The sequence below is a fragment of the Balaenoptera acutorostrata genome, chromosome 13 (genome assembly GCF_949987535.1).
Source record: "Balaenoptera acutorostrata chromosome 13, mBalAcu1.1, whole genome shotgun sequence".
Classification (NCBI taxonomy): Eukaryota; Metazoa; Chordata; class Mammalia; order Artiodactyla; family Balaenopteridae; genus Balaenoptera; species Balaenoptera acutorostrata.
The window spans coordinates 27,713,033-27,726,943 of NC_080076.1; positions in this window are offsets into that span (position 1 = coordinate 27,713,033).

Consider the following 13,911-nt stretch of genomic DNA (forward strand, 5'->3'; position numbering starts at 1 on the left):
GGTTTCTTTCAAGAATTTCTCTTCATCTTTTACTTTCTGAAGTTTGAATAGGATATGCCTAGGTGTAGATTTTTTTAAATTATTTATCTTACTTGTTCTTAGAGATTTCTGAATTTGTTGTTTGGTGTCTGCCATTAATTTTAGGAAATTCTCTGTGATTACTATTTCAAATATTCCTTTTCTGGATGTATGCCCAGGAGTGGGATTGCTGAATCATATGATAACTCTATTTTTAGTTTTTTAAGGAAACTCCATACTGTTTTCCATAATGGCTGCACTAATTTACATCCCTCCCAACTGTGTGGGAGTGTTCCCTTTTTTTCACCCTCTGGTATTCCCATTATGTGTATGTCATAACTTTTGTAACTGTCCCACAGTTCTTGAATGTTTTATCCTTTTTTTTTTTTTCTTTTTCTCTTTGTATTTCAGTTTTGGAGGTTTTTATTGACATTTCTTCAAGTTTACTGATTCTTTCCTCAGCCATATCCAGTCTATTGATGAGTCCGTCACAAAGGCATAGTTCATTTCTGTGACAGTGTTTTTTATTTCTAGCATTTCTTTTTGATTCTTTCTTAGAGTTTCCATCTTTGTTGTTATATTACCTATCTCTTCCTTCATGTTGTCCACTTTTTTCATTAGACCCTCTACCGTATTAAGCATAGTTGTTTTAAATCCCAGTCTGACAATTTCAACATCTCTTCCATATGTAGGTCTGGTTCTGATGCTTGTTCTGTCTCTTCAAATTGTGTGGGGGTTTTTTGATAATTTTTAAAATTGAAGTATAGTTGATTTACAATATTGTGTTACTTTCAGGTGTATAGCAAAGTAATTCAGTTATACATATATATGTATATATATTTGTTATTTTAAAAATTCTTTTCCATTATAGTTTGTTACAAGATATTTAATATAGTTCCCTGTGCTATACAGTAAATCCGTGTTTATCTATTTTATATATGGTAGTGTGCATCTGTTAATCCCATACTCCCAATTTGTCCCTACCCCCACCTTCCCCTTTGGTAACCATAAGTTTGTTTTCTTTGTCTATGAGTCTGTTTCTGTTTCATAAATAAGTTCATTTATACTATTTTTTTTAGATTCCACATAAAAGTGATGTCATATAATATTTGTCTTTGTCTGAATTACTTCACTTAGTATGGTAATCTCTGTGTCCATCCATGTTGCTGCAAGTGGCATTATTTCATTCTTTTCTATGGTTGAGTAATAGTCCTTTATCCATTCATCTGTTGATGGACACTTAGGTTGCTTCCATGTCTTGGCTATTGTAAATAGTGCTGCTATGAACATTGGGGTGCACGTATCTTTTCAAATTAGAGCTTTTGTCTTTTCCAGATATATGCCCAGGAGTGGGATTGCTGGATCATATGATAACTCTATTTTTAGTTTTTTAAGGAAACTCCATACTGTTTTCCATAATGGCTGCAGTAATTTACATTCCCACCAACAGTGGAGTGTTCCCTTTTCTCCACACCCTCTCCAGCATTTATTATTTGTAGACTTTTTGATGATGGCCATTCTGACCAGAGTGAGGTGATACCTCATTGTAGTTTCGATTTTCATTTCTCTAATAATTAGCAGTGTTGAGCATTTTTTCATGTGTCTGTTGGCCATCTGTATGTCTTCTTTGAAGAAATGTCTGTTTAGGTCTTCTGCCCATTTTTTGCTTGGATTGTTTGTTTTTTTGTTATTGAATTGTATGAGCTGTTGTATATTTTGGAAATTAAGCCCTCATTGGTCATATTGTTTGCAAATATTTTCTTCCAGTCCGTAGGTTGTCTTTTCATTTTGTTTATGGTTTCCTTTGCTGTGCAAAATCTTCTAGGTTTGATTAGATCCCATTTGTTTATTTTTGCTATTATTTATATTGCCTTGGGAGACTGACCTAAGAAAACATTGGTACGATTTATGTCAGGCAATGTTTTTCCTGTGTTCTCTTCTAGGAGTTTTATGGTGTCGTGTCTTATATTTAAGTCTTTAAGCCATTTTAAGTTTATTTTTGTGTATAGTGTGAGGGAGTGTTCTAGCTTCATTGATTTACATGCAGCTGCCAGCTTTCCCAGCACCACTTGCTGAAGAGACTGTCTTTTCTCCATCATATATCCTTGCCCCCTTTGTTGAAGATTAATTCACTATAGGTGGGTGGGTTTATTTCTGGGCTATCTATTCTGTTCTGTTGATCTATCTGTCTGTTTTTGTGCCAGTACCACGTTGTTTTGATTACTGTAGCTTTGTAGTATTGTCTGAAGTCTGGGAGGGTTATGCCTCCAGTTTTGTTCTTTTTCCTCAGGATTGCTTTGGCAATTCTGGGTCTTTTGTGGTTCTGTGTGAATTTTAGGATTATTCTAGTTCTGTGAAAAATGTCATGGGTAATTTGATAGGGATCACATTAACTCTCTGGATTGCTTTGGATAGTATAGCCATTTTAACTATATTAATTCTTCCAATCCAAGAGCATGGGATATCTTTCCATTTCCTTGAATCATCTTTGATTTCTTTTATCATTGTTTTATATAGTTCTCAGCGTGTAAGTCTTTCACCTTGTTGGTTAAGTTTATTCCTAGCTTGTTTTTGTTTGCTTTGTTTTTTGATGCAATTTTAAATGAGATTGTTTTTGTTGTTGTTTTGGGTTTTTTTACTTTCTGATATTTTCTTGTTAGTGTAAAGAAATGCAACAGATTTCTGTATGTTAATTGTATATCCTGCTACCTTGCTAAATTCATTTATCAGTTCTAATAGTTCTTGTGTGGAGTCTTTAGGGTTTTCTATATAGAGTATCATGTCATCTGCATATAATGACAACTTTACCTCTTCCCTTCTGATTTGGATACCTTTTATTTCTTTTTCTTGTCTAATTTCTGGGGGTAGGACTTCCAATACTATGTTGAATAGAAGTGGTGAGAGTGGACACCCTTGTGTTGTTCCAGAATTTAGCAGGAAGGCTTTCAGCTTTTCACCATTGAGTACTGTGGGTATGCTGGCTGTGGGTTTGTCATAAATAGCTTTTATTATGTTGAGGTATGTTGGGAATTCCCTGGCAGTCCAGTGGTTAGGACTCAGCGCTTTCATTGCTGGGGCTTGGGTTCAGTCCCTGGTCCAAGAACTAAGATCCTGCAAGCCGCGTGGCCAAAAAAAGAGAGAGAGAGGAGAGAGAGATATGTTCCCTCTCTACCCACTTTGGCAAGAGTTTTTATCATGAATGGATGTTGAATTTTATCAAATGCTTTTCTTGCATCTATTGAGACAATCATGTAGATTTTGTCTTTTCTTTTGTTGTGGTGGTGTCTCACATTGATTCGTATATGTTGAACCATCCTTGTGACCCTGGAATGAATCCAACTTGATCATGGTGTGTGATTGTTTTATGTGTTGTTGGATTCAGTTTGCTAATATTTTGTTGAGGATTTTTGCATCTATATTCATCAAAGATATTGGCCTGTAATTTTCTTTTTTGGTAGTGTCTTTGTCTGGTTTTGATAGTATTCCCTGCTCTCCGATCTTTTGGAAGAGTTTAAGAAGGATAGGATAAGTTCTTCTTTGTATGTTTGCTAGAATTCACCAGTGAAGCCATCCAGTCTGGATTTTTGTTTGCAGGGAGGTTTTTTTCTTTCTTTTTTTAAAATTTTATTGGAGTATAGTTGATTTACAATGTTCTGTTAGTTTCAGGTGTACAGCAAAGTGATTCATTTATATATATACATATATTCATTCTTTTTCAGATTCTTTTCTCATGTAGGTTATGACAGAATATTGGGTAGAGTTTCCTGTGCTATACAGTAGGTCCTTGTTGGTTATCTATCTTATATATAGTAGTGCATGTATGTTAATATCAAGCTCCTGATATGTCCCCACCCCCCACTTTTTTTTTTTATTACAGATTCTATTCATATCTAGTGATTGGTCTGTTCAAATTATCTGTTTCTTCCTGATTCAATTTTGGCAGGCTGTACATTTCTAGAAACTTGTCCATTTCTTCTAGGTTGTACACTTTGTTGGCATATAACTGTTCATAATATTTTCTTATGGTATTTTATATTTCTGCAGTGTCAGTTGTTATTTCTTATCTTTCATTTCTTATTTTGTTTATTTGGGTCCTCCCTCTTTTCTTCTTGAAGAGTCTGGCCAGAGGTTTGTTGATTTTGTTTATCCTTTCAAAAAACCAGCTCTTGGTTTTATTGATTTTTTTCTATTTTTTAATCTCTAGTTTATTTATTTTCTCTGATCTTTATTATTTCCTTCCTTCTGCTAACTTTAGGTTTTGTTTGTTTTTTTCTAATTCTTTTAGGTGGTAGGTTAGGTTAATTGGGATTTTTCTTTTTGAGGAAGGCCTGTATCATTATGAACTTTCCTCTTAGAACTGCTTTTGCTGCATCCCATAGATTTTGTATGGTTGTGTTTTCATTATTGTTTGTCTTGAGGTATTTTTTAATTTCCTCTTTGATTTCATCATTGACCCATTGGTTTTTTCAGTAGCATGTTCTTTAGTCTCCATGTAATCATTTTTTCTTCGTTTCTCTTTCTGTGGTTGAGTGTGCCTTGTAATTCTTGTTGTAAGCCAGACATGCTCTACTGGGTAGAAGGAACCCAGTACTCATTCCTGTGAAGATTTCTGTTCTTGGGCTTCTACTATTTTTAGGTGGTGATTCTCTGTATCTGCTTGTCCCTCTTCAATTTTGAGGGCAGTGTTTTGCACTATGATAGTTTTCTGCTGCATCTTAGAAGAATTGTTGGTTTTCAGCTTGCTCAGCTTTTTTCTTATTGTTAGGGTAGAGTGACAACATCTGAGCTCCTTTCATGCAGGACTGGACTCTCTCCAGCTTTTGAAGGAGACTGTTGGCCACCTCCTGTGGCCTGCTCTTGCCACTACTCCCACTTTTGCCCTGTGGCATAGAAATCTCTTGAGGAAGAAAGATGGGACAATCATAGGTATCATCTGGTTGATTTTCCCATCTCTCTGGCATTGCTTGCCTTCTTTGCCAAATGTCCAGTGTCTTGAGAACTATTATTTTGTATATTTTGTTTTTTTCATTATTTCAGATAGAGGAGTAAATATGATTGCTGTTATTCCATCTTGGCCTGAGGCCAAAGCAACAGGTTTTATTTTTAATAATAATATTTAATGCCAGTGTTCCTCCCAAACACTCTCTATTTACAGCTTTATTTTTTGAACATGTCTAATACTTTAAGTGAATAAGGTGAGAATTAAAGGAAGCACCACTTTCTCTACCCAGTGGAGCTGTGTCTAAACCAAATTTGGCAACATTTATCTTTGGTTATACCAGCTTCCCTGTTCTAAACTCTTTTCCTCACTGATTGTACCTCTTTTTGTCCAGGATTTAAGAGCCCACAAGCCTTTTCTCCCATATGCTCTTACCTCCAAGTCAGTCTTTTTCTTTTATGTCATCAGATGATAGCTCAACTCAGAGCATCCTCACCCATGTCTTAAGTTAAAGAAATAAAACTCTAGCAGTATGATTAGGTCCTGGAAAGCATTTTATTTTAGTGGGGGAAGAGGTGCCAGTAATAGCATTCTAACTTAAAAATGCTATAGAGTTGTATTTTCCACATCATGATTTCATCTGAACCTTGTAGTCTCTTTGTATTGTAGGTTGGACAGGTGGTGTTTGATGACCTTTGCATCACTAAAGCAATGTGAGTTACCTCTGAGCAGCACAGTAGTCCAGGAGGTAGAAGGGAAAGTGAGCTATAAGAAACCCTGAATTGTATTTTACAGTTGACTATTGAACAACACAGGTTTGAACTGCACGGGCCCACTTATATGTGTAATTTTTTTTTTTTTTTTTACTAAATACTACAGTATTACATGATGGTTGAATCTTTGGATGTAGAACCTAGGATATGGAGGGCCAACTGTAAAGTTACACATGGATTTTCGACTGGGCAGAGCATCAGTGCCCCTAACCCTGACATTGTTCAAGGGCAACTGTATTAGCTAATTTTGTTCCTATTTTCAGCTTGTACACTCTTCTCCATTTCCTTCCCTGCAGTTGCCTTTAAGGCAAACTCAAGGAAAGCCTCTTTCAAGTTGCTTTACCATTATCCCCATCCTGCCATTTTTGTCCTTCAGGTCCATCTCAAAATTCACTTGCCTCTAGCAAAAAGTAGACATAACTAATGAGGAGTGAAGCACTCCCTGTACATGGTAGAAGATAATCCTGAGTAGCTGGGAGAAGAGAGGAAACTGTTTTGTTAATGTACACCTTTCTGTATCTTTTGAATTTTGAACTGTATGAATATATTACTTATTTTAAAAGACTAAGTGAAAAGAGAACTTTGGTTTTTTTTTTTTAATGTGCATAATATGAGCTAATACTGGTTTCTTGATGGTTTACATAATGATTTGGAGAAACCACATATTTTCAGAGCTTATTAGCTGTCTCTTCATTTCATTCATGTGTTGGGGATACAGAAACCCAGCTTTTTAATTCTTGAGGAAAACCTCGTTCTATCTCAGCAGGTTATGACACGTGTTTTCCTGCTTCTTTATATGCCTAGTAATCTTTGTTTAGATGCCAGACATTGTAAATTTTACCTTGTCAGGTGCTGAATATATTTGTGTTCCTATGAGTAAATTGAGCATTGTTCTGAGATGCAGTTATGTTACTTGGAAACATTTGATTCTTTCACGTCTTGCTTTTATGATTTCTTAGGAGCTTCCAGAACAGTGATTTCTCTAAGGTTAGCTATTTCCCCCTACTGAGGCAAGAACTTCCTGGTTATTGTACCTACTTCCCCTTGAATTGTGAGGTTTTACACTCTAGCTATTGGGAATAGGCACCATTCCTGGTCCTGTGTGGGTTTGACATTGTTCCCTCTAATTCTTTTGGATGTTTTCTCCCCAACTTCAGATAATTTCCTCACATGCATTTAGTGATAGCCTCTGTGATGAATTCCTCAGGGAGTCCCTCTCTGTTTAGCTCCTTGTCTCTGTTCTCTGTCCTGCAAATTCTCACCACCTTGGTCTCTCTGGACTCTCAGCTCCATTTCCTCAATCCGGGGGATCTGATGGGCTTTGCCTGGGTTCTCTTCTGTGCTGCAGCTTGGAAACTCTCAAGGCAGTAAGCTGGGGCAATTGTAGGGCTCACCTCATTTGTTTCTGTTCTTTCAAGGATTACTGTCCTTGATTGCCTGATATCCAGTATCTTAAAAGCAGTTGTTTCATGTATTTCAGGGATATTTTGATTGTTGCAGGCAGAAGGATAAATCCAGTCTCTTCTTGGATGGAAGGGAAGTCACTAAATTTTTATGTTTTGGATTTCTCTCCTGGAATGTAATGATTAAAAGTTTGTGATGGAGAAATGAGATATAACACTTTCTCTAATTTTATTTAATTTAAACCATTGTCATAAAAAACATTCACATCGCTAACAATGTTAGGAAATATAGTAATAACTTTTGAGTCTCATTTTCGACTTGAAAAATATTAGCCTTGATAATATTCTTTCTGAAAAACAAACTCATCATAATTGAAACTCAGAGTAATGACATGTTTACCAACAGTGGATTATACTTCTATGCATTTAGCTTGATTAAGTGCAAACTGTGTTAATATAAAATTCAAATAATATGGCAATAACCCTCCCATTAGGAACTGACCTTAAAAAGCTAGAAAATCAAATGGAACCCCATTCTACAAAAGATTAAAAGACCTGTTCCTTCCATTTCATATATTCATCACATGCTCTTCTCTATTTTTCCTGTGCTATTTGTCTCAGTTGGCTGTAGTGTTTATTGAGACACTTCTAGTTCTTGCAGAGTTCGTAGGTGTGCTCACTTAGGTATTTTCTATTCTAATATCTATTTCGGTAGATATTTATAGTATCTATATATATTTTTGAAAATACTGATTGTGACTCACTACACTGATTTCCTGACACATTAAATTGAAACGTCTAGTTCTTGCAAAGAGTCCATAGCTATTTTTCTATTCTATTCTGATATCTAACTATTATTTTAAAATTCTCATTGTGACCCACTTCATTGATTTCCTGACACAATAAACTGTGTCAACCAGCAGTTTGATAAGCATTGCCTGACAACACTGGATGTTGTCCAGTTCGCCAGGTTCAAACAGGCACCTATTTGAACCTAGCCAGGTTAGTAGCTCCTGCTAGAACAACCAAGAATCCTAGATTTTAAAAAGTACTTTTTTTTAAAAAAAAGCCTTGAAACATTGATTAACTAGTGAAAAATCAAGGAATTCTCAAGGAAGAAGTTGAGTAAAAGTGGGGGATCTAGAGAGTAAAGCAGAGCACTGCTGCAGCTGGCTTCAGCAGTTATTTGTCGCAGTTATTTGTTGAACCAGAGGAATTGACTTTGGCTTTCACAGGCTCTGGGGCATGACTACAGCAAGCAAATCTCAGAGGTTCTAAATTGTCTAATATGTGATATTGTCCCCACAGAACCAGAGCCCAAAGGGCTGTGCCCTTAGTATAAAGATGAAGTAGAAATAATCCCACTCTATGAGGGAACCACAGGGAATCTTAGGTTTAGCTAAGGAGGGAAATTACTGCTAAGCATTGGGAACCACAAGGCTTCACACAGTCTTGCGGCTTGAATGCACAGTATTAAATGTTTTGACAAAAACTTCAGCCTAAGAATTTAGTGTCCCTCCAGAACGGTAGTGCCCCATGGTGCCTGGCAGATGTAAATGCAAATCCACTCTGGAAGAACCTACATTCACCCCAGAGAAAACTTCCAAGGCAACTGAGCTGCTTGAAGTAATACAAAAAACTTCAGTTTACGATGATCAAGAGGAAGAAACAATGAAACAACAAAAACCTTCACGGACTTCAGATAATGAAGTTATCAAAGACAGACTATAAAATGACCATCTTAGCATGTTTAATGAAGTGAAAAACAAGACTGAAAAATATATGCAAGGAATGAATTATAAAGTATATCCAACTAAATGCTAAAAGGTACCAAATAGAACTTGTAGAAGTGAAAATGATTGAAAAATTGAAAACTATGTACAGGTTTAACCACAAACTCAGGTCTGAAAGTTAATGAACAAGGTAAATGCAAACTTTAATGTGCATGAAAATTATGTGGCAATTATATTAAAAGGGAGATTATGATTCTATAGGTGTAAAGTAGGGCTTGAATTTCTGCATTTCTAAAAAGCTCAGAGGTGAGCAGGATCCTCCAGATTCAAGGAGGAATAGAAGTAATTTCAGGATAAGTCAGAAGTCATCTAAAATGCAGCTCAGAAGTATAATGAGATGGAAAATATAAAGAAGTGGTTATGAGACATGAATGATAGAGTGAGAAGGTCTAATATGTTTTTAGTTGGAGTCCCAGAAGAAAGGAAGAGAAAGAATGGGAAAGAGACAATATTCAAAGAGATCATGGCTGAGAATTTTTCAAAACTGATGAAAGATATCATGCCACAGATTCAGGAAGGTAATAAATTCCAAACAGAAATAAGAAATTCACACCTTGACGTATCAGAGTAAGACTTTAGAACACCAAAATAAAGAGGAAACTATTAAAATCAAAGAGAAAATAGATATCTTCAAAGGTTTGACAGTTAAACCAATAGATGATCTCTCATTAGCAACAATGCAAGCCAAAAATGGACACTTCAGTGTACACTGGAAGAAAAATAATCTAGAACTCAGTACCAAGTGGAACTATCTTTCAAGTATGAGAGTAAGATATATTTTCACTTGAAAACAGAAATTTGCCCCTAATAAACCTTCACTAGAAGATGATATAAATCAGATAGGATAGAAGGAAGAAATCCCACATGGAAGAGCTCAGATGTGAGATAAAGGCCACAGAAAGTGACTGATTAGCAGATGTTGACTAAATAAATTAACAATTCATTGTGGGATTTTAAAAAGGGAAAAAAGAATTAAAATCATAAGAGAGACTTCCCTGGTGGTCCAGTGGGTAAGACTCCACGCTCCCAATGCAGGGGGCCTGGGTTCGATCCCTGGTCGAGGAACTAAATCCTGCATGCATGCCACAGCAAAGATCCTGTGTGCTGCAAGTAAGACCTGGCGTAGCCAAAATAAATAAACAAATAAGTAAATATTTTTTAAAAATCATATGAGTGGCATATGAGTGGGGAGGAACCTAAATGCCCATCGACAGACGAATGGATAAAGAAGTTGTGGTACATATATACAATGGAATATTACTCAGCCATAAAAAGGAACGAAATTGAGTCATTTGTTGAGACGTGGATGGATCTAGAGATTGTCGTACAGAGTGAAGTAAGTCAGAAAGAGAAAAACAAATATCGTATATTAACGCATGTATGTGGAACCTAGAAAAATGGTACAGATGAACTGGTTTGGAGGGCAGAAGTTGAGACACAGATGTAGAGAACAAAAGTATGGACACCAAGGGGGGAAAGCCACGGGGGGGTGGGGATGGTGGTGTGCTGAATTGGGCTATTGGGATTGACATGTATACACTGATGTGTATAAAATTGATGACTAATAAGAACCTGCTATATAAAAAAATAAATAAAATTCAAAAATTAAAAAAAAATCATGAGTGGCATATGAGTGGGGAGGAAGTGATGAATAGGCTTTTTATTGGCAAAGAAGAGGGTAAGATATTAATCTGCTTTAGATTACGTGTTGTCATTATTGGAATAACAGCCAAAAAAAAAGAAAAAAAAAATAGAGACAGAGTGAACAACTTCCAAACTGGTAGGGGGATAAATGGGATGTAAAAAAATAATTCAAATGATAGAAATGGAAGATAGAAGTAGAAACATCAAAATTGTGGGATAAATGGAAAGCAAAAAATAGTTGATATAAGTCCATATATCTCAAAAATTACATTGTGAAAATGGACTAAGTGCTTCAGGTATATTACAAAGACGGTCAGATATCAAATAATATGCTGTTTACAAAAGACATTTGAAACACAGGAGTGCAAAAATGCTAAACTTAAAAAGATCAAATTCTAACCCAGGGAATTTTGAGGTAGTTGTATTAATATCAAACAAAATGGCCACAAAATTATTAGATAAAACAATTTTAAAGTTATATGCACCTAGTAACATAGCAAAAATATATATTGCAGAAAATGTAAGAACTGCAGGGAGAGTAAAAAAAAAAAAATCCAGTCATTATAGGAAATAGTAACACACCTGTCTTTGTAAGAGATAGAGCAAACATTTAAAAAATTAGAAATGTACAGAATTAAGCATTAACAAACATGATTTAATGAATATATATAGAATACTATATCAAACAACTGCAGAATATACTTTTTTTAAGAATAGATGGGACATTTCATAAAGATTTCAAACAGTTAAAATACAGAAGTATGTTCTCTAACCACAGTGCAGTTAAGCTAGAAATCAGTGCAAAAAATTACATGTCTAGAAATTAAGCATAAATAACTCATGGGTTTAAGAAGAAGTTGTATGACTCTATATACAAAACAGAAACAGACATAGAAAACAAATTTATGGTTACCAAAGGGGAGAGGGAGGGGAGGAGGGACAAATTAGGAATATGGGATTAACAGATACAAACTATTATATATAAAATAGATAAGCAACAAGGATTTACTGTATAGCACAGGGAATTATACCCAATATCTTGTAATTTATTACAAGATAATTACAATATCTTATAATAACCTATAATAAAATATAAACTGCAAAAAAACTAAATCACTATGCTGTACACTCAAAACTAGCACAACATTGTAGATCAGCTATACTTCAATTAAAAAAAAACGTTTTATTAGAGATTAGAAAGTATTTAGAATTGAATGACAGTAAAAACACAATATATATAAACTTTTGGGATGTATATAGAGTAATACTAAGAGGGACGTTTGTAGCCTCAAATATGTATATTAGAAAAGCTAGGCTGAAAATGGATGAGGCAAACATCCATATTAGGTTAGAAAAAGACTGGCATTATAAGTCAAAAAAAAGAAGGAAAAAAATAAGAGTAGAAATAAATACAACAGAAGAATACAATAAAGAGATCAATATGTTTTCATGCCACTCCCCACGGCCTTCTTCCCCTTGCAAACTCTAACCCTTCAGATTCCAGTTTGGCCATCCCCTCATCTAAGGTAGCGGTTCTCTGAGTGTGCATTCTGGGAATTTATCAGAAATGCAAATTTTTGGTTCAGACTTACTGGGGGTGAGGCACAGCAATCTGGGCCTTGATGCTCTGTATACATTAACCAGGAGCCCTCCAGGGGATTCTGATGCCTGTTTAAGAACCACTGTTCAAACCACTGCTGAAACTTGAGTTTGTATCAGAATCCCCTGGAGGGCTGACTTAGTGGAATTTCTAACAAGTTCCCAGGGGATGTTAATGCTCTTCTTTTAGAGACCTCTGTTTTAGGGGCTTTTAAAACATGCCCAGGAGATTCTGGTTGGATTAATCTGGGCTGTGGCTTTGGTTTGGCAATCTGACAAACTTCCATGTGTTCCTAATATACAGCCACTTCTCCAAGAAAACTTCCCCAACAATCTGTGCCCTCCCAAGCTTTGAGTACATCTCTCTGGGGAGTTCTCCTAGCACCCTGTGCTTCCCTTCTCTGTAGCAATTATTTTGCAGCCCAGGACGGACAACTGTCTACTTGTCTGTCCCTCTCACCAGAAGATAAAACTCTTGTAGGAAAGGACCTTGCCTCCTTTGCTCTTCTACCCTTAATGCTTCAGTAGGCATTCAGTAAATATTGGTTGAATAATTAATACATGAAATGCCTCTGACTGTTAGTAGTACTTACCAGCTGGGTGGTGATAGTCTCCTTTGACACTCACAGAAGCACAAAGAAAGGCATGTGTTCTGTAGTTTGGGATGAGGTTTCTGGAGGGAGAAGAATCAGTAGGGGAACTGAATCAGACATTCCCTGTCACTTGGAATTCAGCAGTCTGGCAGGACCCTGTCATAATGGCTAAGCGTGTGGACTGCCTGGGCTCGAATTCTGCCTCCCTGTCTGCCATTTACTAGTGTGATCTTGGCAAAGTTACCTAAGCACTCTATATTCCAGTTTTCTCTTGTGTAAAATAAGGATAATAAAAGTACTTTCTTTTTGGGTTTGTCTTTTTTGAGAATTAAAATATATGTAAAGCTATCAGAGCAATACCTAATGCTTATTAAGTACTATTATTCTACTCCCTTTTAATTTATGGAAGTGACTAAAAATTATTTGATTATTACATCTCAGGCTAGAATAAATGGCTCACATTTGCCAAGCCCTTAATTAAGCCCAAATATTATTTTTCCCCCTAAGGATGACCACAAATGCGACCAAAGTAAAAAAATTAAAGTAGTGAAGCAATGCAAGCTGATAAAATTATTAAACCAAAGGCATTAAAGTATTTGCTAACATGAACTCATATTTTTCACTCAGTTTTGGTGTATTTTCTAATTGGATGTATTTTGCATATAATAAGGTTATTACACTTTTCTTACTTTGTAGCTAGTGCCAAACTTACATTTTATTGGTCTTATTGATTTGGCAATCCACCCCCTGCCCCCAGTTTGAGGTTCTATGTTAGGCTTAGAGGTAAAATCTCTGTGAGCTCTGTAGAGAGGTAAAGGTATTAAAACACAGTGCCTGTACTGGCATACTGACTTTATTAGGGATATTAAAAAATAGCCTTTTATATAACTTTTTTCCCCAAAGAGCTATATCCCATAATCCCATGAGGAATATACAGCAGAAGTCTCTCTCTCTCTCTCATTTCCCCAAAGGAAACCAAGCCACAGACTGTTCATCAGTCAAACAGGACTCCAAATTGATTTCCAACCCAAGACATTTCCCATCAGGTGCGCTGTCTCTGGAAGGAGCAGTAACCATCTTACATGAGGCTTGGGAGGTAGTGGCAGGTAGTCATCAAAGGACACTGTAAATTCACTCATTTCATCCAAA